The sequence below is a fragment of the Harmonia axyridis genome, chromosome 6 (genome assembly GCF_914767665.1).
Source record: "Harmonia axyridis chromosome 6, icHarAxyr1.1, whole genome shotgun sequence".
NCBI classification, from domain to species: Eukaryota; Metazoa; Arthropoda; class Insecta; order Coleoptera; family Coccinellidae; genus Harmonia; species Harmonia axyridis.
This window is the reverse complement of record NC_059506.1, coordinates 6,925,164-6,949,897: the sequence shown is the minus strand read 5'-3', so window position 1 is coordinate 6,949,897 and position 24,734 is coordinate 6,925,164. Positions and strand designations below refer to the sequence as shown.

General features: G+C 34.7%; 1 long non-coding RNA gene across 1 annotated transcript; it reads right to left on the bottom strand.

Annotated features, from left to right (window-relative positions):
• Positions 1-17,610: 17,610 nt before the first annotated feature.
• Positions 17,611-19,346, bottom strand: LOC123682713. The gene is made up of 3 exons (XR_006747856.1): positions 18,073-19,346; positions 17,765-18,014; positions 17,611-17,666 (listed from the first exon to the last, which is right to left on the bottom strand). It is a non-coding gene; the product is annotated as an uncharacterized LOC123682713 (long non-coding RNA).
• Positions 19,347-24,734: the final 5,388 nt, after the last annotated feature.

The window sequence follows — 24,734 nt, the reverse complement described above, 5'->3', positions numbered from 1 at the left end:
TGATATTCAATTGAACAATTTTTATCCTTCATAACTATTTGTGATCTTTCTTTAAAAAAGGGAAAGTGCAAATACCTACATAGAAACAAAAAAAAAGAGAGAACAAAATTTTGATATTCAATTAAACAATTTTTATTCTCCATAATACTTGTGATCTTTCTTAAAAAAAGTGAAAAAAATGATTCAGCGAAAATAAACAAAAAAAACAATCAATTAAGTAGAGAAACCTCTGAAGTGGTTACCCAAACATCTTTTGACGTATTCGTGGCTGTGACCAATTACATCCACTAGATCCTTGAAACTGTTACAACGACCAAGCATTCTAATAATAGGGGAATTCCTGGAGCTGTTAGTATGCCTCAAAGGCAAGACGAAGGTTTCCAGCTGTCTGAATCTCCTCGAAGGAGCATGAAAGTTGATTCGCGATAAGAGTGACGATGATTCCAATTGATTACTTAATAGCTTATTTACGAAGAGTACGTCACTCATAATTCTGCGATTCTGCAAACTAATCATATTAAAGTGTTTCAACCTTAATACATAATTTTCTGGATCTCCTCTGTTCAACCGTAGACCACACTTTGAACCCAGAAAACGAAGAAATCTCATCTGAACCCTCTCAATTCGGTCTATATAAGTGTTATATTGGGGGTTCCATACAATGGAAGCGAAATTCAACTTGCTGAACACATAAGCGTAATAAAGGGTAATGGAAGATTTATAATTGCAAAACGAACGACTCTGTCTCAATATGAAACCGAGCATGCGGCTTGACGCTGTTACGATATTGTCGATATGTAGGTTAAATTTGAGATGAGAGTCAAAAGTAACACCCAAATCGCGTACATGACTTGAACGCATCAGCGGTGTGTTCAGCGACAAGTATGGAAACATTATAGGATCGTTCCTCCTCGAGAAAGTAATCACACGACATTTGGTCATATTTGTGAAGAGATTAGCCCTTCCGCAAAATTTCATGAAAGAGGCGATACCATTCTGAAGGCGCAGGCAGTCACGGGAGTCCCTGATTTTCATGAACATTTTCAAATCATGTGCGAATAATAGTATTTCGCAAAATTTAAATATTTTTATTATATTATTTATGTATATTATAAATAATAACGGCCCCAGATGGGAGCCCTGGGGAACCCCTGATGAAGCCGACACGTACCGTGATTCGAAACCCTCCACAGAGACGTATTGCGATCTATTTCTGAGATAAGACTCAAACCACCGCAGGAGAGACCCACAGACCCCAACTCCATACAACCTTCCAAGAAGTCTACCGATACATATCTTATCAAAAGGCTTACTAAAATCTGTATAAATGACGTCCACTTGAACCCCCTCATCCAGACCCTCCAGCAAGAATTCAGTAAAATTGACCAGGTTAGTTTCAACGGAACGACCCCTGAAAAAAACATGTTGCTCGGGAATAATCTGGGATTTGACAAGATGGAATAAATGGGGCAAAAATAGAGAGTTTACTCATTGATCTATAATTCTCTACCGATAGCCTACTTCCAGCCTTGAAGATAGGAACGACACATGCCAACTTCCTACGATTCGGGAAAACCCCAGATTTGAGAGATTTATTGAATACTAGCTGACCCGGCGAACTTCGTACCGCCCTATAATCAAGAAATTTCTGTTTTCTTTTTATCTGAATTAAGTTAATTTCTTTATTAAGTTGGAGCAACACAATGCAGGGGCTTCATTTTTAAACTTAAATGCCTTGCAATATTGACCAACAACGTTTATTGGTCCAATAGCAACGATATGCAGTGTACTGTAGTCAATTTCTTTGTTATAATTAAATGCAGCTCTATAGGGGTTAAACGCAACACTTCTATTTTGTTGGTTCCGGTTCCATCGATTCCGTTCAACTTCATTCCGCGTTTCACGTTGCTCATCAGTTTGACTTGCTCTTGCATTTCTTTACGGGTTCTGCGACTTAAGTATGTACGTCTAATTGCCGTCATTTTAAGAAACAAAAATTCAACTGAAAATAAAAAAAAAAACTATAGTACCTATTTTTTTGTGAAAGTATGGAAATGGTCTATCAAAATTTTCCAACACTATATTAATTTGACTAACCTTGTTGAACAAACACTTCAGAAAAAAAACACACACTACAAATTATCCTGTAAAAACCAATGTGAAGAATACACTAAAAAATGGTAAATGAATTATGTAGGTATCTTCCTATTTTAACTCCGACCACAGACCAACTCCGACCGATATTCATTCATTCATTCTTTCTCGCTTGTTGGGCTCAACCTTTGGTTATGTACCCAGTCACAAATTTGTTGGATTTCTCCTAATTTTCCCACATGTATTACATATTATTCACACTCGCATTCATCCTTATGTCAACATACAATTTTTATTTTTTCTCAAAGACTTGAACAACCACTAAACATCCATGCCCTAAACGCACACTACAAATTATCCTGTAGAAACCATCGTGAAGAATACAATAAGACATGGTAAATGAATTATGTAGGTATCTTCTTATTATAACTCCGACCACAGACCAACTCCGACCGATATTCATTCATTCGTTCTTTCTCGCTTTTTGGGCTCAACCTTCGGTTATGTACCCAGTCACTAATTTTCCCACATGTATTAAATATAATTCACACTCGCATTCATCCTTATGTCAACATACAATTTTTATTTTTTCTCAAAGACTTGACAACCACTAAACATCTATGCCCTAAACGCACACTACAAATTATCCTGTAGAAACCATCGTGAAGAATACACTAAGAAATGGTAAATGAATTATGTAGGTATCTTCTTATTATGACTCCGACCACAGTCCAACTCCGACCGATATTCATTCATTCGTTCTTTCTCGCTTGTTGGGCTCAACCTTTGGTTATGTACCCAGTCACAAATTTGTTGGATTTCTCCTAAATTCCCACATGTTTCACATATAATTCACACTCGCATTCATCCTTATGTCAACATACAATTTTTATTTTTTCTCAAAGACTTGAACAACCACTAAACATCCATGCCCTAAACACACACCACAAATTATCCTGTAGAAACCATCGTGAAGAATACACTAAGAAATGGTAAATGAATTATGTAGATAACTTCTTATTATAACTCCGACCACAGACCAACTCCGACCGATTCATTCATATTTCTCGCTTGTTGGGCTCAACCTTTGGTTATGTACCCAGTCACAAATTTGTTGGATTTCTCCTAATTTTCTCACATATATCACATATAATTCACACTCGCTTCATTCTTATGTCAACATACAATTTTTATTTTTTCTCAAAGACTTGAACAACCACTAAACATCCATGCCCTTACCGGGATTCGAACCCGGACTTTCGGTGCCTCAGTCGAGATCTCTGTCGACCACGCCACGGAGGCGGCTTTGACCGATTTATTTGCAAAGAGAATATAAACATTATAAACTACGTTTCTTTGTTTCAATGTCAACTACGTGAATTATGCAACTTTCGTAATTTTTTCTCACATAAGAACCTTCTCCTAAAAATAACAAATACAACAAAAAAAGAATTAGTGAAATCGGTCCAGCCATTCACGCGTGATGCCGTGACCAAGGGAAAAAGGGATTCATTTTTATATACAGGGTCTTTCACGAGGAACCTCACCCATATTTATACGGGAAACTACTGAACGTATTTTCATGAAATTCAGCACTTATAAGTATTTCACGATGCTGATAAAATCTAAAAAATTTTCAAGGCATGAGCACCTCCGGTTTTTCCGGAAATGACGTCAACTTCCGTTTTTCAAATTAGTACACCATTTTTTTATTGCAGAAATAGATTCCTTAGAAAGTTATTTTGATGTAACATTTTTCAGTTTTGGTTGGAAAATTCTCTCTGAGCGGGAAAATTCGAAAAAAAAATCGAAAATAGAGTTCCGCTGAAACAAGAATAACTTCGAGGTTTTTGGATGGAAAATTTTCATTTTTGGGATTTTTCAAGATGTAAGATTGATGTTGATGTATCCACTTTAAAAATCGAAATCGCGATTCATGATACAGGGGGTGAAAAAATCGCTTTCAAAGTTAGGGATGACAAAATCGTGAAAAATCAATTTTTTCAAATTAGAACCCCATTTTTTTATGGCAGATATTGAATCTACGTTAAAAAATAATGTGAGTGTATGCATCACACCCTTGCCCTAAAGTGGATATTTTCTGAGTTATTCACAAAAAACTGTTTTTCGTCTTGAATTTTCAGCTATTTCTTTTCCCTTCACGCCAAAAAGATGAAATTTACAGGAACTGTTACTTAAAATATGTTTTAGATTTTACTACCCTAATATGCAAGAGAAAAAAGTTACAGGTTGTTCCTAAATAGATGGCGAATTTTGATTCGAATTTGTATCGGAAACCTCTTTATTTCAACTAATCGGCCATCGGTTTTCTCTCCAGTGATAAATAAATAATTCCTTATGAACCATATGCAAAAACTTACCATGTTTTACATTCTTTTTTTTTAATGATAGATATCATTAATTGAATAAATTAAATTAGAAGAGCAACGCACGAAGCATTCCTGAGACGTATAAATAAATGTCTAGAAATTAAAGGTCAAAACTTTGAGCATCTTCTCTAGTTATAACTGCAAGAGTTTGCCATGGTTCTCCTAATAGTAACTTGAAGTCGGTTTCAAAGAGGGGTGAAAAATCTACAGCATGGTTCAAATAACAGTTCCTGAAAATTTCATCTTTTTGGCGTGAAGGGAAAAGAAATAGCTGAAAATTCAAGACGAAAAACAGTTTTTTGTGAATAACTCAGAAAATATCCATTTTAGGGCAAGGGTGTGATGGATACACTCACATTATTTTTTGACGTAGATTCAATATCTGCCATAAAAAAATGGGGTTCTAATTTGAAAAAATTGATTTTTCACGATTTTGTCATCCCCAACTTTGAAAGCGATTTTTTCACCCCCTGTATCATGAATCGCGATTTCGATTTTTAAAGTGGATACATCAACATCAATCTTACATCTTGAAAAATCACAAAAATGAAAATTTTCCATCCAAAAACCTCGAAGTTATTCTTGTTTCAGCGGAGCTCTATTTCCGATTTTTTTTCGAATTTTCCCGCTCAGAGAGAATTTTCCAACCAAAACTGAAAAATGTTACATCAAAATAACTTGAAATTTTTTAAGGAATCTATTCCTGCAATAAAAAAATGGTGTTCTAAATTGAAAAACGGAAGTTGACGTCATTTCCGGAAAAACCGGAGGTGCTCATGCCTTGAAAATATTTTAGATTTCATCAGCATCGTGAAATACTTATAAGTGCTGAATTTCATGAAAATACGTTCAGTAGTTTCCCGTATAAATATGGGTGAGGTTCCTCGTGCAAGACCCTGTATATATAGATTATAGTCAAAGGTTCAAAAAGAGGCACAGTACATGATCGAATGAACAATGCGGGAATAGAATCTGGCCCTGGACTCTTATTAACATCCAGGGATAACAAAGCGCGTTCAACGTCCACGGTATCAATATTGATACCTGAGCTGAAATCTTGCTCTCCATCAAAGTCAGTTCTACAATTTGATGTAACGTAAACACTTTCGAAAAAATCCGCGAATAGATTACTTATATTTTTGCCACCGCTTACAGTTTTTTCACCATATGTCATGTGGTTAGGACAGCTGAATACCTTGTGTTTTACAGATATAAACTTAAAAATTTTTTTTGGAACGAATGCCATCTCAATTTCGATGGAAAGCTTGTATTTCACAAAATCACGCCTAATCAATCTTTTAAACGAGTAACGTAAAGCTTTAAATTCAATTTGATCGGATAGATTCTTATAAGTTTTCCATCTTCTGTGAATTTTATTTTTGAACTTGACTAGTTTGATTAACTCGTAAGAGTAATAAGGTGGAAAACGTTTGTTCATTTTTGTCTTTGGTACAAGAAGATCAATTACATCATAAAGTATATCATAAAAAGTATCCACAGCCAAGTTAACATCATTACAATCAAGTAAATCAGGCCAAGGAATTCCGTAAAGAGAACGATTAATTAAATCATATTTAGCACGCCTGTAGCTGAGCCTATAAATCGAATCGTTATTTTTTAGCGAATCACAAACATTAATTTCCACAAAAAATTCCAAAGAGGGGTGATATCCATCTTCGGGCACAACCGGTATGTCACATCTATGAACATTACTTATTAGTTCTGCGTTACACAAAATGAAGTCTAATATTCTACCACTGGAATTAGTGATCGAATTGAATTGTAATAATCCCTATTATGAAAATGTGTCAATGAGTTCTTCCTGACTTCTGGTGACATTTGTAGCCTCGCAAATACCACTTATATTATTTTTAAACCAGCTTATGCCCGACAAATTGAAATCACCCAGAATGAGAACATTATGATCCCTCAATCTTAACATAACCTGAGATAAATTTTCTCGGAAAAGTGATGCAGCATCCGAATCAGATGGTGGAATATAAACACAACAAAGTAAAATTTTTACATTGTTTATAACAATCCTCACCCAAACATCCTCTGCGCCACCTTGAAACTCCTCGATTCGCGAAGGCTTAAGCTCACTTTTAACATATAGGTCAGTATAGAAGGATTCGACTGCTCGAATTATGTCTTCTCTATCGTGTACTATGACATCATTATTGTTGCGCACTTTTATTATTTTGGTTTTTCCTTTCGAGAGTTTCCTACGTAGGACCTTCATTTTGCGGTTGTCCTTTATCATTTCTTCTATAAGCTTGGAGTTGTATTCTCTGTTATCTTTTCTTATTGCCTTTTTTACTCGCCTATTGATCTTCTTATATTCGTCTGTAGTTTTGTCAGTTGTATTTCGTCTCTGCTCCAACAGTCTAATTGTATTCTGGCCTTATCGGGAACTTTTTGTATCTTGCGTCCTCGAACAAATCTTCCTTATCGATGTATTCACCGCTCCCACAACTCTATCGGCCAAGTCATCGATGCCTAGTTATTCAGCATCAACCTTTGCTACTTTCTGATGTAGATCATTTTGATATTCCCCCTCTTTCTGTTTCATGATGTCAAAGGTTGGATAGCATTTTCTCTTCAGAAGCTTGCTCCTCTCGGCTTTGATGTTAATGACAAGCTTTGCTCTCACCATTCTGTGATCACTTCAAGTATCAAATCTGTTCAGTACTGTCGCATCCTTGCATATTGTTTTGTTATTGGAGAGGATAAAGTCAATTTCATTTTTCGTGTTGCCGTCTGAGCTTCTCCAAGTCCATTTGCGTGATTTTGGTTTCTTGAAGAATGTGTTCAGGCAGAATAAACTTTCTTTGTTGAGATAATTGGATAAAGTTTCACCTCTACTGTTTCGCTTACCTAGTCCAAATTTTCCAATGAACACATCTCCATCTTCTTTGATACAAGTGAAGGCGAACTGTCTGGCATTTCCTCCAGCTCCACAAAACCCATCAATTATGACATCAGTTTTCAACCTCTCTGCAGTTTTTCTCGGGATAAACTCCGTAGTGACGGAATAATAATAAATAATAATAATAATAATAATAAATACTCTTTATTTCAGAATCGTCTCAAGTTCACAACATGAAATGAAATGAAATAGTGTCAAAAAAGTAGTATATTTTCTAGTTATTTCCTAAATAATCTTGTAGGCAATAGGGTTCCATATCCATCAACATCGAGAATATTTTCTTCTTAAATATTTTGTAGTTTGTGATGTTCTTTGTTTCATTTGGTAGATGATTGTATAATAGTAGACATCTGTATTCTGCTTGTTGTTGGGTTGTTGTTAGTCTATATTTGGGATAGTTATAATTCTGTGTTCTAGTTTCATATCTTTCCTTCAGATTCTTGTATTGTTCAAATAATTCATTATTCTTATGTATAAACAGAATGCATTCTTGTATGTATAAGCCATATAATGTCAATATCCTTTTCTGCCGGAAAAATCCTCTGCATGATTGGTTGTAATTCAAGCTGCATATTAACCTCACAGCTTTTTTTTGGAGTCTGAAAAGGGATTGTATGTTTCCAGATCCGTAAAATATCAGTCCATATCTCAATTTTGATTCTATCATTGCATAATATACAGTTTTCGTTACTTCAGGATTTAGATATTTAGCTGTTACTCTGAAAGCATACAATGATTGCAATTTTGTCTTCTAAGTTTGCTATATGTGTTTTCCATTTCATATCACCATCAATGTATATACCAAGAAATTTTGTGTGTTCTGATATCTTGAATTCTTGTTTGTTTATGTTGATTTTTCTAGGATTTTCTATATTAGAGTGTATTGGATGGAATAATATCATCTTGGTTTTCGTTTTGTTGAGTATTAAGTTGTTATTCTCTAACCATTCTTCAGTGTAGTGCATTATTTTTTCAGTTATACTCCTGAGATCAGGCCATAATGGTTGTACTGTTAGAAGGTTTGTATCATCTACATAGTGAACATTTGTTATTTCTGTTCGGTCCTCGATCAGAGAAATATGACCAAAGTCGTTAATATAAATGAGAAACATTACTGTCCCTGCTACGCTGCCTTGTGGTATCCCCATCTTGATTTGCCGTTCTTCTGATTTAATGTCTGATCCATTTATCCGAATTTTAACCTGCTGCGTACGTCCATAGAAATAGGATTTAATCCATCTTAATGCGTTTCCCTGTATTCCATAGTGTTCAAGTTTTTGGTAGAGGATTTCTGGGTCAAGACAATCATATGCTTTGGACAGGTCCAGAAATATTCCTAGTGCCAGTTCACAATCTTCGAAGGCTTCCATAATTCTTTTTATAAATTGGAATATTGCTGTTTGTGTTGATTTTCCTTTCAAGCATCCATGTTGGTTTGAGCCAAGTAGTCTTTTTGATATGAAGAATTCCATTATTTCCTGGCAGAATGCCTGTTCGAATAATTTTGCAAATGATGAGATTATGCTAATGGGCCTGTAATTTCCATAATCTTCAGGGTCACCAGTTTTGAATTCCGGTCGTATTTCTGCTGTTTTAAGTTTTGATGGGAAATATCCTTCTGTGATAGAGTTATTAATGATATATGTTATTACCTGAATTATTTCCTCTTTGGTATGTTTAATTGTTTTGTTTGAGATTTCATCTATTCCACTTGAGGTTTTATTTTTCAACTTTTTGATAATATCCATCATATTTTGTTCATTAATTTTTTGTGTTGTAAATATATGTTGTGCTTTGGTGTATGTCATTGGCCTTTTTTTCTGGTTTATGTTTTTAGTAAGGTTAGTAGCAGCATGTAAGATGTATTCATTAAATTCATTTGCTAAATTTTCCATGTTTCGTTTCCTAGGAATTTGGGTATCATAATTGTTTTTCTCTATTTCAGTATCGTAATGAGTTCATTACAGTTCTAAAAACAGTGCTGTAATGAACTCATTACAGAACTGTTTCAGTTATATTTTTCGTTTTGTGGTTGTCTACACAGACTTCCAATCCTGTCAAAATTCAACACACATCAATTGACAATATGATATAATTTGGATCAAATGAAATGATTTGCGACATTATTCGCAATTTCTCTTAATTCTGTTGGTGTTAAATCAATTACGGCAGAAATAATTCATGAATTTAATGCGTAATTATAAATTATTTCAAAATTCGAAACGTACGATTCAAGTTCATATTCCGTAATCTGTCAATGTTCGTAACAGTCACACCAACTGCCAAAATACAATACAAATGTCACTAGGATGTATAATCTGAATTTTTCATTGAATTTCGACAATATTTCACAAAACTTGACTGAAATAGAGAAAATATCGTCTAATACTCGTTGCAGAATGCAATTCCAACACTCATGCGTTCGAAAACTCGCTCCTTCGTCGCTCGTTTTCGAATTTCACATTCGTGTTGAAATAGGAGCCCATTCTGCAACTTGTTTTAGAATATACTATTATGTAGAGAATTTACAATGGACCAGATTGTTTTATTTTTATTGTCTGAATTTTCTATGAGTTTTCCGAAGTTGTCAGTTTTGTTTTTGGTGAGCAGTTTATCATATTTTTGTTTTGTTATTATGTATTTATTCCAGAATTTTTTATTTTTAGTGCTCAGTATAAATAATATATCTAACTCATGTTTTGTTTGTTGAATTTCAATATTGTTGTGTTTTGGTTTGTGTTTTTTAGATTTTATTGGAATTTTTATGAGAGGACAGCTGTTATTGAAGTGTTCAAGATAAATATTATGGAATATATTAAATTGTTCATTAATGTTTTTTTGATCACACTCATAAACTGATGACCAGTTCTGTTGGGATAATGATTTTTTTAAATCGTTGAGGTTTTTTTCAGATAACGCTCTTATGTGAGTATAATTGATAGTTTTATTGAGTGAAAAAGATATTTTTTGTGCGAGGTGATCTGATATATGAGTTTGTAATATCTCTGTGCTATAAGGAGAGTTTACTTTGACATAAATACCATCTAAGCATGTTGATGTTGAGTGGGTTATTCTTGTAGGTTCAAATATTGTTTGCTCGATTCCGAAGGTTTTTAGGAAGTTCGTCCAATCTCTTTTTGTTTTGTTTTCTTGTAGCATATTGATGTTGAAATCTCCTGTTATTATTATTTCATAGTTTTCCTTTGTGAGTTTTTCTAAAATAGGTGTTAACTGTGTTGTAATTTGTTCTGTATTTCCATCATTATATACAGCAAGACATATCCATTTTTTGTGGTCTAAGTGGTACTCTATGGCAGCACACTCAAATTGTTTTATTTTTGATATTTTCCCTATATCTTGTCTTTCCCATGATTCTATGTCATTTCTGACAAATATTGCAGTTCCTCCATGTTCTCCTAGTGGTCTACAATATTTAGCCGTTAAAGTGAAGTTTTTTATGGTGTGATGCATGATTTGTTTTTCCGTTTTCCAATGTTCCGAGATGCATACTATTTTTATATCTGGGTTTTCGTCTGTTAGTTTTTCTGTTGTATTTCCAATTGATCTTATATTTTGATGAAAGATTGTGATTTTATATTGATTGTTTTGTTTTTTCTGATCATTTACAGTTGATTGTTTATGGGGGGTCTTTTGTCTAAAAAATGTTGTCCCCTTTTGAAATCAAATCTTGTGTATTTTATTCCAGTTGGCCAGAAATCGTTTTCATATGCAATATCTTTCATTTCAAAAGGGACACCTAACATGATGCTGTTATAATGTATGTTTTCATTATTCCTCAAGTTCAATATTTTCACTGATATTTTATTCTCTTGTACTTTTCCTTTATTGGCGATAAATTTGATTATATCTGTCTCTGTAACATCTTTATGTATTCTTGATATAAACAGCCAGGCTTTTTTGTCTTCATTCAATTTGGATGATTTGAATGTTGTATTATTATTTATTCCAGTCCCTGTTTTAACTTTATGTCTTTTATTAACTTTATATTTGACTTCTTTAAATCCGTTCACATCATCTATATTTGTGAGCTCATGTTCCATTTGTTTATTTATCGTTTCTTGATTCTGAGTGTTTACATTCTTCGTTTTAAGGTTAAGTTGTTTATTCACAGAGGTTGATTGAAATACTTTTGAAGGATCTGTATTCTGATTGTCCGTTTTATTTTCCTTCTGTGGTCTCATTATAGGTTTGGTTATGGGATTTGTTTTGTTTATGATATTAACTGGGTTATTTTGGTTATCTGTTATCTGTGCATATGATTTTTTATGAATGTTTTGGTTCTCCATTTGTGTTATTTTTCCTCTTAGAAGGGAGTTGTTTTCCATCAATACCTGATTTTTCTCTGTCATCTCCTGAAGAAGCCTTTTGAGAAGTGTATTTTCCATTTCAAGCATTTTTATCGCCGTATTCGGTTCGACCATCTCATGTTTACATGTTGCATTTTCTTGGTTTGCGGCACGTAGCATGCAAGATTTGTGGAAATTGTTGTCGCATTTGCCACATTTTACACTTTCTTTAACTTTTCTAACACAATAATGACATTTATTATCACTATTTTCACCGTCCTTTTGGGAGCTAGTATCTGTATCACTTTCATTTGTCGCCATTTTGAAACATATAGAATACCAACTCCCTGTGAAAAAAAATGAGATCAGAGAATGCCAATATAACTTATATCCAAAGTATAAAAAGAAAATTATCTATAACTTCCCCTCGTTAAGCTTGATTCCTTTGTCGAATCGATTGAAGAGAGAAAATCTTTGCATCCAATATTTTCTTAAATCTGATTGTTTTTTATTTCAATAGGAATTTTGTATGAATGTCTTCTCTTGATGTTGACCGTTGGGTTTATTTCTTCTCTTGGTATTCGATATGAATTTCGTCTCTCTATCATTGTATCATTCAATGTTCCAGGACTGTGAATTTCCGGAAGAAGGTGTACGAGTCTCTCTGCACATGATCACAAACAAGGTCCCCGTTCAAATCCGCAGTCCAGGAAAAAATGGTAGGTTGAAGTCATCAATGAGGAGGAAAATGTCATGAGGATGGTCACGGCGTCAAAGTAGCCCGCATAATCTTCAGAAGTTGCATCTGGGGGGATGTAACATACACCAATAAATGGACTTCTATTTCCACCGAGCCTAATCTTGACCCAAACGTCCTCAACCATGGTCAAATGACAGACCTCCGAAACCTGTGAGCACTGCAGGCATTCAGCAACGCCAATGAATACGCCCCCTTCGTCTTTTTTAATACTGCCCGTATCAAATCTGTCTTTTCGATACACTTTATAATTCCTCCACATAAATTCCGAACTGCTCATAGTCGATTTGAGCCACGATTCTCACATATCACTTCTGCAGTGCTATTCCATGATGAATTAAGAAATTCTGTCGTTTTAGTTCTCAGTCCTCTACAATTTTGGTAAAATGAAGTCAAATTAAAAGCCATTTCTAAAAATGTAAAAGAATTACATTTAATGAAAAATAATAGTATAACTTCGTACTTGTTCTTTGGCAACTTGTTCAGCTCAGCTTCAAAAATAATGCGAAAAATCCTCGAGGAATCAGTTCTCCTCACTAACAGCCTGCCATCCTGGACCCAACAATATTTGTAATTGTTCTCTCTACAAAACTGCCAAGTTGACTTGAATAGTTTTCTGTAATAGGGGGATAGACTTTCATCAACGTATATGGTCTCTTCAACCCCATCAAAACCAATATCACTCGTTTTGATTTTCTGTTTATGCTCGCAAAAAGTCATCTCTGTAAGACTTGTTCTTGAAGTCAATCACGATAGGTCTCAACTTTTGGCATATAGTGAATTCTATAGCAACCTTCTATAAAATTTCCTAAATTTGGAATACCAAGCTGTGTGGCGATTTTTTCCACAATAGTTAATATATTGTATTTGATTTTCACAGGATTTCAGGGAAGTGGATTATCCAAAACTAAAACCAACTAATGCCAACGTTTCGCGGATATATTTCCACTTCTTCGGGGCTACAAGAGAGAAATTTACGAAGATTAAATAAAGTACAATCATTTCTTCAGTTAATACTAAATTATCAACTTCTTAAACTGCTTCGAAACAAATTCTGAACACACATATACAATAAAAGATGATAAAAATATATTGATCTAAATACATATTAAAATTCATAGATTCGATTTATTTTTTTTTATCTAATTATGGAATTGACTAAATCACTACCAATTAACTCGTAAAACCTTACTAAAGTTGAAACTTATGTTTTCCACATAAAAGATCTTAATATGAGCTTGTTGAAACAGAAATAAACATCAATTTGGAGAATCTTGTCGTGATCTTCCATGAAATCGATCGTCCTCTACAATACAAATTGTCACCATCAATGAGAGTGTCAAACTGATGTGTTTACCTTATTCTTGAACCTGTTCAACTACAGGTCGAGTCTGCAAGATGTTGTTAGAATGTAGGAATCCTGATTCACGGTGTTAAATATCTGTTTTTGAAAAGATTCAAAATGTTGGTTTATATCAAGCTCAAATTTTGTGTGTCAGTTCGGCAATTAACAGTTTCATTCAGTTTAATGTATATCATTTCACCAAAGATTAGGGAGAGAAAGATAGGAAACGCCGTACTAACTCTAGTGCTAAATAGCGACCCACTTTTAGGCTCGGCCCTTTACAACTGAAACAACAGATGGCGCTGAAATCATCTAACGAAAAGGAAATCTATATCTGGCGCGAATTTCAAATCTTCACAGTATTCCACATTCACTAGTAGCTTCTATTTTTTATACCATATTATAATATTAACATATTAAGAGATTATTTAAATAAAAATGCTTTGTCAAATTAGCGGAATTTTCAATTAAATTAAATGAACATAATAAAATGTACAGAAGAATATATACATAAAAATAAGTAATATATAAGTAATCTTAAATGTGAATCATTATTCATTGCATAGATTTCTGAGTTTTTGATTTTTTGTATTCACTTTTTTATTTTATTTTGATTTTCGAACCGAACACCCCCAAGATGTTTATGACTACACGTTGTAGTCATAAACATCTTGAGGAAATGGCCAGAGGCTTCTGGTGTACACAGATCAAATGAAATTTCATTTTTTCCTCTGACTATTTCCACTAGATCCCCCACTATATGCCTACTATGTAGAAGGTCCTTGAAGTGCACATTATGGATTACTTCAAGCTTCTTTATATAATAATAATAATAATAATAATAATGTTTATTTCATGATTAGTCTACATTCAAAACAAAATACAGTCATTTTACAATGTAAGAAAATATTGAAAGAAAAAAAGAAAATCGTGACATGAAACAAACAGAAATCAAATTTTCTCGAAGGTGAGCTCCCGGAGGATTAAACCTTGTGTGAGAACCAAAAAAAAAAAGTACAAGTTTAAAAGTCTTGACGTAATTTCCACGAATTCTCAACAGACGGCAGATTAAAGGTGCTACACGAGTAGACTGACGACTCCAGGACTATTGATTCGATATGTTATAGGTGTTCTTTATGTCGATTATACTGGCTATGAAGTGTCTTGACTGACTCAGGATCCAACTTTTTATTTTCTTCTTAAATGCAGTCATTATACTAGGAATCTTCAAAACTTGAGGGATACCATTATAAACTCGAGGCGCAAGGAACAGGTGTGATCTCTGACCCTTCGTCCCACATGAGGTAGGCAATAATATGAGCTGTCCTCTATTTCTGGTGTCATGACCATGCTCATTGAAACTTGCAGACATAATGTTCTTCCTCTGGTGAACCGCAAGCGCCAGGAAAAACAACTGCCTCATATCCATTACAGCGGCAATCCTGAAGAGCTCGTCAGTTGGGAATCGATAGGGCTTGTTCAATATGATTTTCAAAATCCACTTCTGTGTTATTTCGAGCTTGTTTAAATGAGTTTTAACAATTCCTCCCCAGCCCAGCAAACCATAAGTCAAATGAGGCTGCACCAACACCAGATATAATGTTCTCAACAATTGGGCATCGCAAAACCTTCTGAGATTTTTAAATTTTTGTATCAGAGTTCTCAATTTATGGACTATTTTGTTAATTTGTTGTTTCCATCTAAGATGTTTGTCCAACACAACACCCAGGTATTTTACCGTGTCCGCTGAGTGTATCATGCAGTGATCGTCAACCACCAATGATGTAAATATATGTAAATATATGTAAATATATTCCTAAAAACTTTGAGAAGTATAAAGCAATCCTTCAGATTCTGGCAGTGATTCCCCGTTTGAAATATGTGAACAATTGATGCTGGCCTGTTAATTTTTTTTCATCGTCCACGAGTAAACTTTCACATTTTTCACAAGGGTGCAATTTTAGAAATTTCTTTGCCATATATCCTTTAACATAATATATGGCATTTCCATCCTGCAGGTCAACATCAATATTATCGATAGCTTTCCAAGACAAAGATGCTTCAGGTTGACTTTTTTTTTTTTTGAGTTTCGGAAAGCTCACTCAACTCAGTTAATTTTCTCAATGAAAATGAGAAGTCATCTTCACAATTTGCCTGACTTGACAACTTTGAAATACTTGTGAGGTATGTATGCCGCAGACCATTCTCAAATTGCAAAGAACTTGGGTTCCGGCAGCAACCGTGTTGTTGTCCCACAGTGGCGAACAGATTTTCCACAGGATCTTGATTGAGATGTCTTGTTAATAATTTCGCAACACCATAATTCAAACGCAAGTCCTCTGCAAGTTGTAAGACACTGTTAATTGTTATGATAAAACCATTAATGCAGGGTGGGATAGATCGTTTAGATAGTAGAAACCTCGAATTTTTGAAATTGTCCCTGATTTCTGAAATGAATTTCTCATGAGGTGATCCATCACTCATGGCATATCTCATCTTCAGTAAATCAGTATCGAGTTTGCTACTATTCAAACAATCAAATAGTTTATCCATATCACTCACAAACTCAGCTGTAGCTAAGGAATCAGCTGGCAACTCTCCAAACTGCTGTAGTACGAGCATTGCTACACTTACCGACTCACTTAATATTTGAGTGGCATATTTTACCCTCATTGCATTAAACTATGTCACATTGAAATGCTCTTCAGTGAGTTTAGGTAGCAAGCGCATACGTAGAGGGTTTGATTATTAGATCATATTTCGCTAAATTGTTCCTTACACTTTTCAGTAGGTGAGGAGCATCAAACAGAAAAAAAAATTTCTCATCATTTCTGAAAAAACAACTTAGGTTTACTGAAATTTGGAGCTGCCTGGCCACATTCTGATTCACAGGACTTTGATCACAGACTACAGCTTTCAAGCTGAGTCAAGTGAATCAGAAAAAAATTGATGGTAAAAATTCATTTGTTGCCGTACGGCCCAAAAACCAGTACCCCAAAGTGAATTTCCAATTATAAACGATGCCTCTTACCATACAGACAAGTGCAGACGTAGCCTTCTCATTTCTCCTTATGTTGCCAGTATCAACAACTCCAATTACTCTATCTGTCGCACTATTACAATGAAATTTCGTCAAAAATTAATATGCAAATTTTTCTTTTTTGGTTTGTACAATTCTTAAAATGAATTTTGAGCGATTCCTCTATGGCTGGACTTATACCAGGAGAAATTTTAAGCTTAGCCTGCCAATTTCTCAAAGTCCTAACAGTGGGTAAGTTGAGTGATTTGGATAATGCTTTATAACCCTTTAGTGAAGCATAATACCATAACAAGCACATTTCTTTCAAGTCATCATCATATCTTCTGTTGAATTTATTATCAAAGTTTGCTTTCAACTCATTAGCAAAAATAATATGAGCATCTTTGGAGAGGTAACGTTTTGATTCACATATCAATCTTGAGATATTTGTTCTATTGGTAGCCTCGATGGGTCTTCCTTTGCAAAAACAGTGGGAAACTTTACGCCTAAATATTTTGCACTTCAAAGAATTGATTTTAGCCTTCATTCTTTCAATTCTCTGGTTGGTTAAGGGGCTCAGCTTACTACCACTACGTTTGGGGGTGGCCGAACTGCTACTTGCTTCTATAAAACCTTCTGATTCCATTGTAACATCTAGAAAAAAGAAAAGCAATTTCATCTTATTGCATTTATCACTAATTTGAATTGATAATTTCATTCAACAACTTCAAGTAAATAGACTTACAAATATGACTTGCATTCATGTGTCCTCTTTTCAAAAATTATCAAATGATAATATTTGTTCACAGCAAACGCAGAATCTTTCTACAAAAAAAGAAATACAATGTCACTCAGTTTTCAATTTCTTTGTGTGATATTTAATCTATACATTTGTGATTCAATTAATAACAGGAAAAACTCACCAATATTAGATAGAGGTACGTTTTGATCCGTTTGAACAGTTTCTTCATGGATGATCATCTCAGACTCTGATTCGGGAAGAACATCTGATTTAGGTCCATTCACATGAGGAATACTTCCACGCCAAAGCAATGTCCGTGGATTTATACATTTGAACTGGTTTTTTGTGAAATGCTCACTACACATTCTATAGTTTTCGAAGCACCCAGATCAAGATCTTTGCGTCCAGAGAATTCGATCCATCTTTTGGCACTGAATAATAATAGAAATTAGATGATTTTGTTATATTGAATTGACTACTTAAACTTACATTTTCATGTCCTTCGGTAATGTAAAAAACGCGAGCTTTGGGTTTTTATTTTTATTGTTCGGGCAGGTTAATACCAAACAATATGAACCACGACTCATCTTGACAAGAACAGCAAATTAATATTAATCTTTGATAAACAGGTTCAATAACACGTGAGCTTAATAACCACAACCCTAATCTTTGCACAGCACGTTTACAAACAAAGATTTAACCCTAATCTTTGATTTAACTCAAAAGCAAAGATTAGATTAATCTTCTGACAAAAACGTCAAAAACTTTGCAGTTTATAAATAGCCTCCGTAATAATATTTTAACCAATTTTGTTTACAACTGAAACACCAGACGTCGCTGGCGTCGTCTGAGTCGCTTCGTTTCCTATCTTTCTCTCCCTAATCTTTGCCTTGAATATTTAAACTACTCAGAGTTGAGTGAAAAGGTGAAACAGACGTCGGTTGCTGAAGGCTTTTCTCTAAAAAACGAAAGAGGGATGAGTGTAAAGGAGCTCAATGAGAACTTCTTTACACCCTAAATATTTAAACTACTCAGAGTTGAGTGAAAAGGTGAAACAGAAGTCGGTTGCTGAAGGCCTCTCTCTAAAAAACGAAAGAGGGATGAGGATACTTCACACTGGTGTGAAATACCATCATCCTACCGATTCTGGAAAGTCATGCCCAAACGACCCATCGTCAAAAAATTTTAATATACATTTCAGCCACTGCTACTAGAAAGTAAACAGTGCTGCGGTTATATAAATGAAACCGTCTCAACTAAACAAAAGTGAATTAATTTAATGTGTGCCGTCGCACTTAAACAAGAAAAATCTTCCTGGCACCCGAGACGAAGGTGGACCATAAAGGGGGGGCATGGAAGATTTTTAGTTTGAGTCCAAAATTTTCAAAAAAGACTCCATCATTCTATGTTTCTTGCATAGAACGATGTCAAATCCGATAATGAAACTAAATTGAGGTAAATCCAAAATTAGCAAATATAACGTCAAATCCGGTAATGAAAAGGTAAGGTAAAATCGATATTTATTGATCACGAAAAAAAGCGATAACATTCGACAAAGTAGGTAAAAGATAATTAACGCCGCCTGTGAAAAATCAGCCATAAGTGGCTCAAAATAGTCAAATAATGTGTACAAAGATGTTGTGTACTGACGTTTATATGAATCAACTGAGCTCAAGGATTCACTTCCCTACCTCCCTCTCCATTGAAGTGATATAACTGAAAGTTCACAGCAACGTTATGTTGGGCGCCAGCAAGTATATAACTTGCAATGATAACGATAAGATTGTAGTGACTCGGTTTGCTCAGAGATGGCGCCATGGTCGTAATGCGCCACACAACATCGGCCCCGGCGTATTTATAGGGGTCGACGCAAAGCAACCGATTCACTTCTCACCCGATGGGTGGGAAGGTGTGTCTTAGGCAGAGATCGCTGGATAGCTTAACCGATGAGTCCACCAGCGATCTCGGGACGAAACACAATACCCCCGGGAGAGGGCGCAACTAAATATTAGCTCGAGAAAGACTCGCTAAATTGGTGACCCCGACGTGATGACGGAAAGCTGCGGCGTTGGAGCGCAGAGGCGACTCACTGCCCCGCTCAACGTTACGGCTGCTGGGGTGTCCATCGGAGACTGGAGCCGATGGCACGCCGAGCCTCGTTTTTTCGTCATCACAGCACGCAAGCGCTCTCTCCCCCCTGGGACCACCTGCGTACCTCCTCCTCAGGAGGGTCTTGGTTACTGGTGAGGGGGTGTGTAGTGACTCGGTTTGCTCAGAGATGGCGCCATGGTCGTAATGCGCCACACAACATCGGCCCCGGCGTATTTATAGGGGTCGACGCAAAGCAACCGATTCACTTCTCACCCGATGGGTGGGAAGGTGTGTCTTAGGCAGAGATCGCTGGATAGCTTAACCGATGAGTCCACCAGCGATCTCGAGACGAAACACAATACCCCCGGGAGAGGGCGCAACTAAATATTAGCTCGAGAAAGACTCGCTAAAAGATAAATGGAAATTGAAGGAAAAATAAGGAAACGGAATATTGCAACAGTACACAGAAAATAAGAAAAAAAAACTGAATCTTTACAGACCCAAAATAATAAATTACTCCAAAGAATACTCTCAGTTACGCCAAAATTAATTTGCTCTGCATATCTAAAAGACACTTCAGTCAGATTAACAACAACTTCAAAGGTAAATATATGTAGTATCCATACTACAACGATCAGATAAATAGTAGCCACCACTAACTAATAGTAGTGCTACAACGATAAACGATAACATCTCATCATCTTCTTCGTCACTGTCCATCTTGTCGAACCGATGGATATTAACAGGTTGCTAATTAGTATCGAAGATACTGAAGGTTTCTTCGAAAATTAAATTTGTCCTGCACATGGGACAACATTTGGAATTGCAGCACCACCTGTCGATGCACTCCTTTTGGAATGAATGTCTGCAATCGGTAAGGTACAATTCTCCTGTCAATCTGCTCAAACATACGCTACAATCCTCCTCGAATGTTATACCCCTAGGAAAAACAAAGTACATATTAATTCACTGTTTGTGGGTGCAATATGGTTATTGTTCATTTCATACACATATATTGAACAAAAATTTCTTTATAAGAATACAACATTCAGAAACTAAAGATGACATTGGATTATATCGTTTCAAAAATAATTAATGAAAAAATGATGTCAAAGCATTATCTTTCTGTACAATCGTTGTACAACTTTTCAAAATTGAATTCATATAGATGGTCTAAAGACATCTTTTCAGCTTTAAAATCAACTGTTCTGCACACTGTCAAACTGATACTAAACTAGTAAGCGTACCAGCACCCTTAAGTACTCAAACACGTACACGACTAACGCGACTGGATACTGAATGTGCGCCCGCGCTATTCATTTGTAACGTTACAATTGCCCATGAGACTCTAAAGACTAATTTCTAGGGGTGGTTTGGCTTATTTGGCAACAAAACTCCTACCCAGGTTTTTACAAATTTAATAAAATTAAAATATACAATGATCGATCCTTTTCACTCCAAACAAATAATAAAATAGAAACTTAACTTAAAACGATTTTAAATGAGTTACTCTGCTACTAGGATGGAACCTCTTCTGTAAATTATCTTCAGCCTTCTGAACACCAATTCTAATCAGGAAGCTATAGTATTCCAATCCTCATCCAACGAAGTTGATGTGATAATGCCAGGTATTACGCAGGTATTCTTTCGGATTCAGGAACCAAAGTGATCTAACATACGTACTATCCCAAATTCTGTACCTCAAGGAAGGTTTCTGTTGTTCCAATTCCTCGGGAGGTTTTCTTTGTTCCAATCCCACGGAAGGTGCGAGAATCCCGACACAATTCTCGCCGATAAATCAGATTCCGAGTCTCAAATTAAATTTATAATGACTGAAATCTAAATCTTAGGTACGTATTCTTGCTGAAGTCTCAATAATCATTGAAAATCTTTCAGAAGATTCTCTCTAGATCCGAGCATCTGCGTTCCGACCGATGGTACACGATATGATACGATTAATTGACAAATTACCGCGTCTTCAAAAATTCCAGTAGCGTAACATGGAATGAAGCGTGCAAAATCGTTGCACATTACTAGTTTGATTAAGGGAAAGGGACAAACAACTTTCGATATTTTCTGACATTATCGAAATTTATCGAAATATGTAAGAGTAAAAATATCGATATATCGATATTTGCCGATATATCGCTGTAATATCAAACTGAACTATTATCAGCTGATATTGACAGTCAAGTCGGTTTGATTATATCTGACGTTCTAAACCATGGATAAGCTAGTTCTAGATAAGATAAGTTCATCTATGTTCTAAACGTTTCAGTGCTATGACGTCAAATTGCCCTGATTGGCGTTCGCAGCCACGTGCTAGTCGATAAGAATCAACACCGTTTAAATCAATTCTATTAAATTGAATTCGAGAAATAAGATAACGAAAAATCTATTTTAATATTTTAAAAACGGCCTTTAATGTGGAAAACTCAAATTCATTTGATGTTATTATACAGGGTGTTTCATTGGGAAACAGAAATACTTCACAGGTGCATAGGTGGCACCAAGGCGGTTCTGGAGATACCCCATTTACTGGGTCCTACTGTCTTCGTAGCCGAGATACAGGGTGTTTTATTACTTTTGCCCGTTTCTTTCTGAGGCCATATCAAATAAACCACCCGGTATATTTTCTTCATATTTGGCAAATATGTTCCTAATTGAGAGCCCAAACGTATCATGCAATAACCGCCTTGAAAATCCAGGTCCGGGTTAACAGAAAATTATGAATCGTTTGCATCCTCGGAACAACACCCTGTACATTAGAATTTTGAAAATCTGTTTTAATATTCGGAAACACTCTAAAAACTAAACTGAGACGTGCACTTCAAATTTTTCGCGCAGACAGTTTTACTGCACAAATTTTTAAGAACTTGGATACCTGAAAGTAGTTTGAAGTGACTTTTAACAATGAATTATCAAAAATATTGAATCCATAATTATTTCAAGATTACTTTGTAATTCATTTTTACATTAGTTTTCTTTTTTAGGAATCTTTCAAGGAAATATAAAAGAAAGCAGTTAGCTGTAATTAAAAGGGTTATCCACAACATTTTCACTATTTTCATAGTGAATTTTAACAATTTCAGTGCGTTGTTGAATCGTGTATCGTTCCATTTCAAGCAGTTGCGTAGTTTTTACTCGTCCAATGTAAAAACATGACACCTTCAAACGTTTGAAGGTGTCATATTTTGGCATCTATCGCTATTTGGGTAGCTATTACGTGATAGATGCCCAGATAGCGTGCTATTCAAAATGAAACATTTTATTGAAAATTACAAAATTAGGTATGGATGACTCCATATTGATAGCATTGATATTGAAACTCAAATAGAAATACAGAGTGTTATGCATTTTTCGAAAATGAAATATCTTTTCTCTATTTCAGTATCGTATTGAGTTCATTACAGTTCTAAAAACAGTGCTGTAATGAACTCATTACAGCATATAAGTTATATTTTTCATTTTGTGGTTGTTTAGTCAGACTTTCAATCCAATCAAAATTCAACATACGTCAATTGTCAATATAATATAATTTGGATTCAGTGAAATGATTTGCGACATTTTTTGCATTTCTCTTAATTGTGTTGATGTTAAATCGATTTCGTCAGACATAATTCACGAATTTAAAGCGTAAATATAAATTAGTTAAAAATTCCAAACGAATTCGGGAAGTTACAATTGAAAGATTCAATAATCATTCAACTTACTATTCAGGAATAATTGAAACATGTTTTTGTAGTTTATTGTAATTTTATAAATATTAAAATTACTGAAAATTAAAAAATTATATTGAAACTGACGAGATACAATTTGAATTCAAATTACTCATTCCAACCTTTCGAACGGGGTACTTACATTTCATTTCATTTAATAGTAGAAACTGGTACTTATTTATATAAATATAATTTCAAGAATGGAAAAATATAAAAATTGAATATAAGGCTCTACATTCGTGTAAACGCACGTTCTGATGTTGATGGTATACAATTAGATACATAGATAGTTTTTGCTAGCAGTCAATTTTTGGGGAACTTGTTTTGATTATTTTTCTACCATTCTAGTGGATTTGAATTTTTGTATATTGGATAATCTTCATCGTAAATATCTATTTCATTTTTACAATACGTATTATTTTTAACGTTTCAACTAAATAAATCTAATGCCGTCTTTTAATATGTTAGATATTTGGAATATCGTGAAATAATTTTATTGTGTGCCATTCAGCTTTTTATTCAATACTGATAAATGAAATTATCTACATCGTACATATAGGATGAGGAACATGTGTTGGATAAGGCGTTCCATAGACTAATAATTAATAATAAATTTTAAATATATAACATAATAGATTGCAAATTTTTTTTCATTTGAAACTTTGCTTTTCTGTTCCGTATGCATTGACATTTCTGGACATTTCGCTATTTCAGTGCTCAAATATTGTTTGATCCTGAATTGCAAACCGACTAATCTTTCTATTCTTTTGAATCTGGGCTCTAAAAATGTACACACATCAATTAGGGTAACATCCTCCCCTCCCCTACCAAACTGAATAAGAAAAACAAAGTTTGTTGAATCTTTCGTAGAATTGAACTTCTTGAAGTATTTATTGTTCTCAGAATCCGTTTGATCCTTCTTCTCTTTGTCAATAAAATTTTGTGATAATGATTGAAATATCGGCATGATCTTTGAAAGTATTGGTAGAGATGCCATAAATAATAAATTGGTGACGACCTGAGACGGCTTCAGAGATTGCAAAAGGCGAGAAAAAAGTTGATTAATTTTCTTGTAATTCGTAATTTAATTAACTAATGGTAGAAACCTATCACAATAAAAACAAAAAACTCCACATATTTGGTTCGTGATCAGAATTACAAGTTTCCTTAAACATTAACTAAAAATAAGAAACCTAACGAACCTATATTACAAATTTGATCTTAATATCTTAAAAGCTGAACGAGCTATGAAAAAAAAATTTAAAAAATCTTGAAAGTTCAAAGCTCGGTAAAGAGCGTTTGACCTGAAAATTACGATCCTGAAATCTTGATACCTACTGA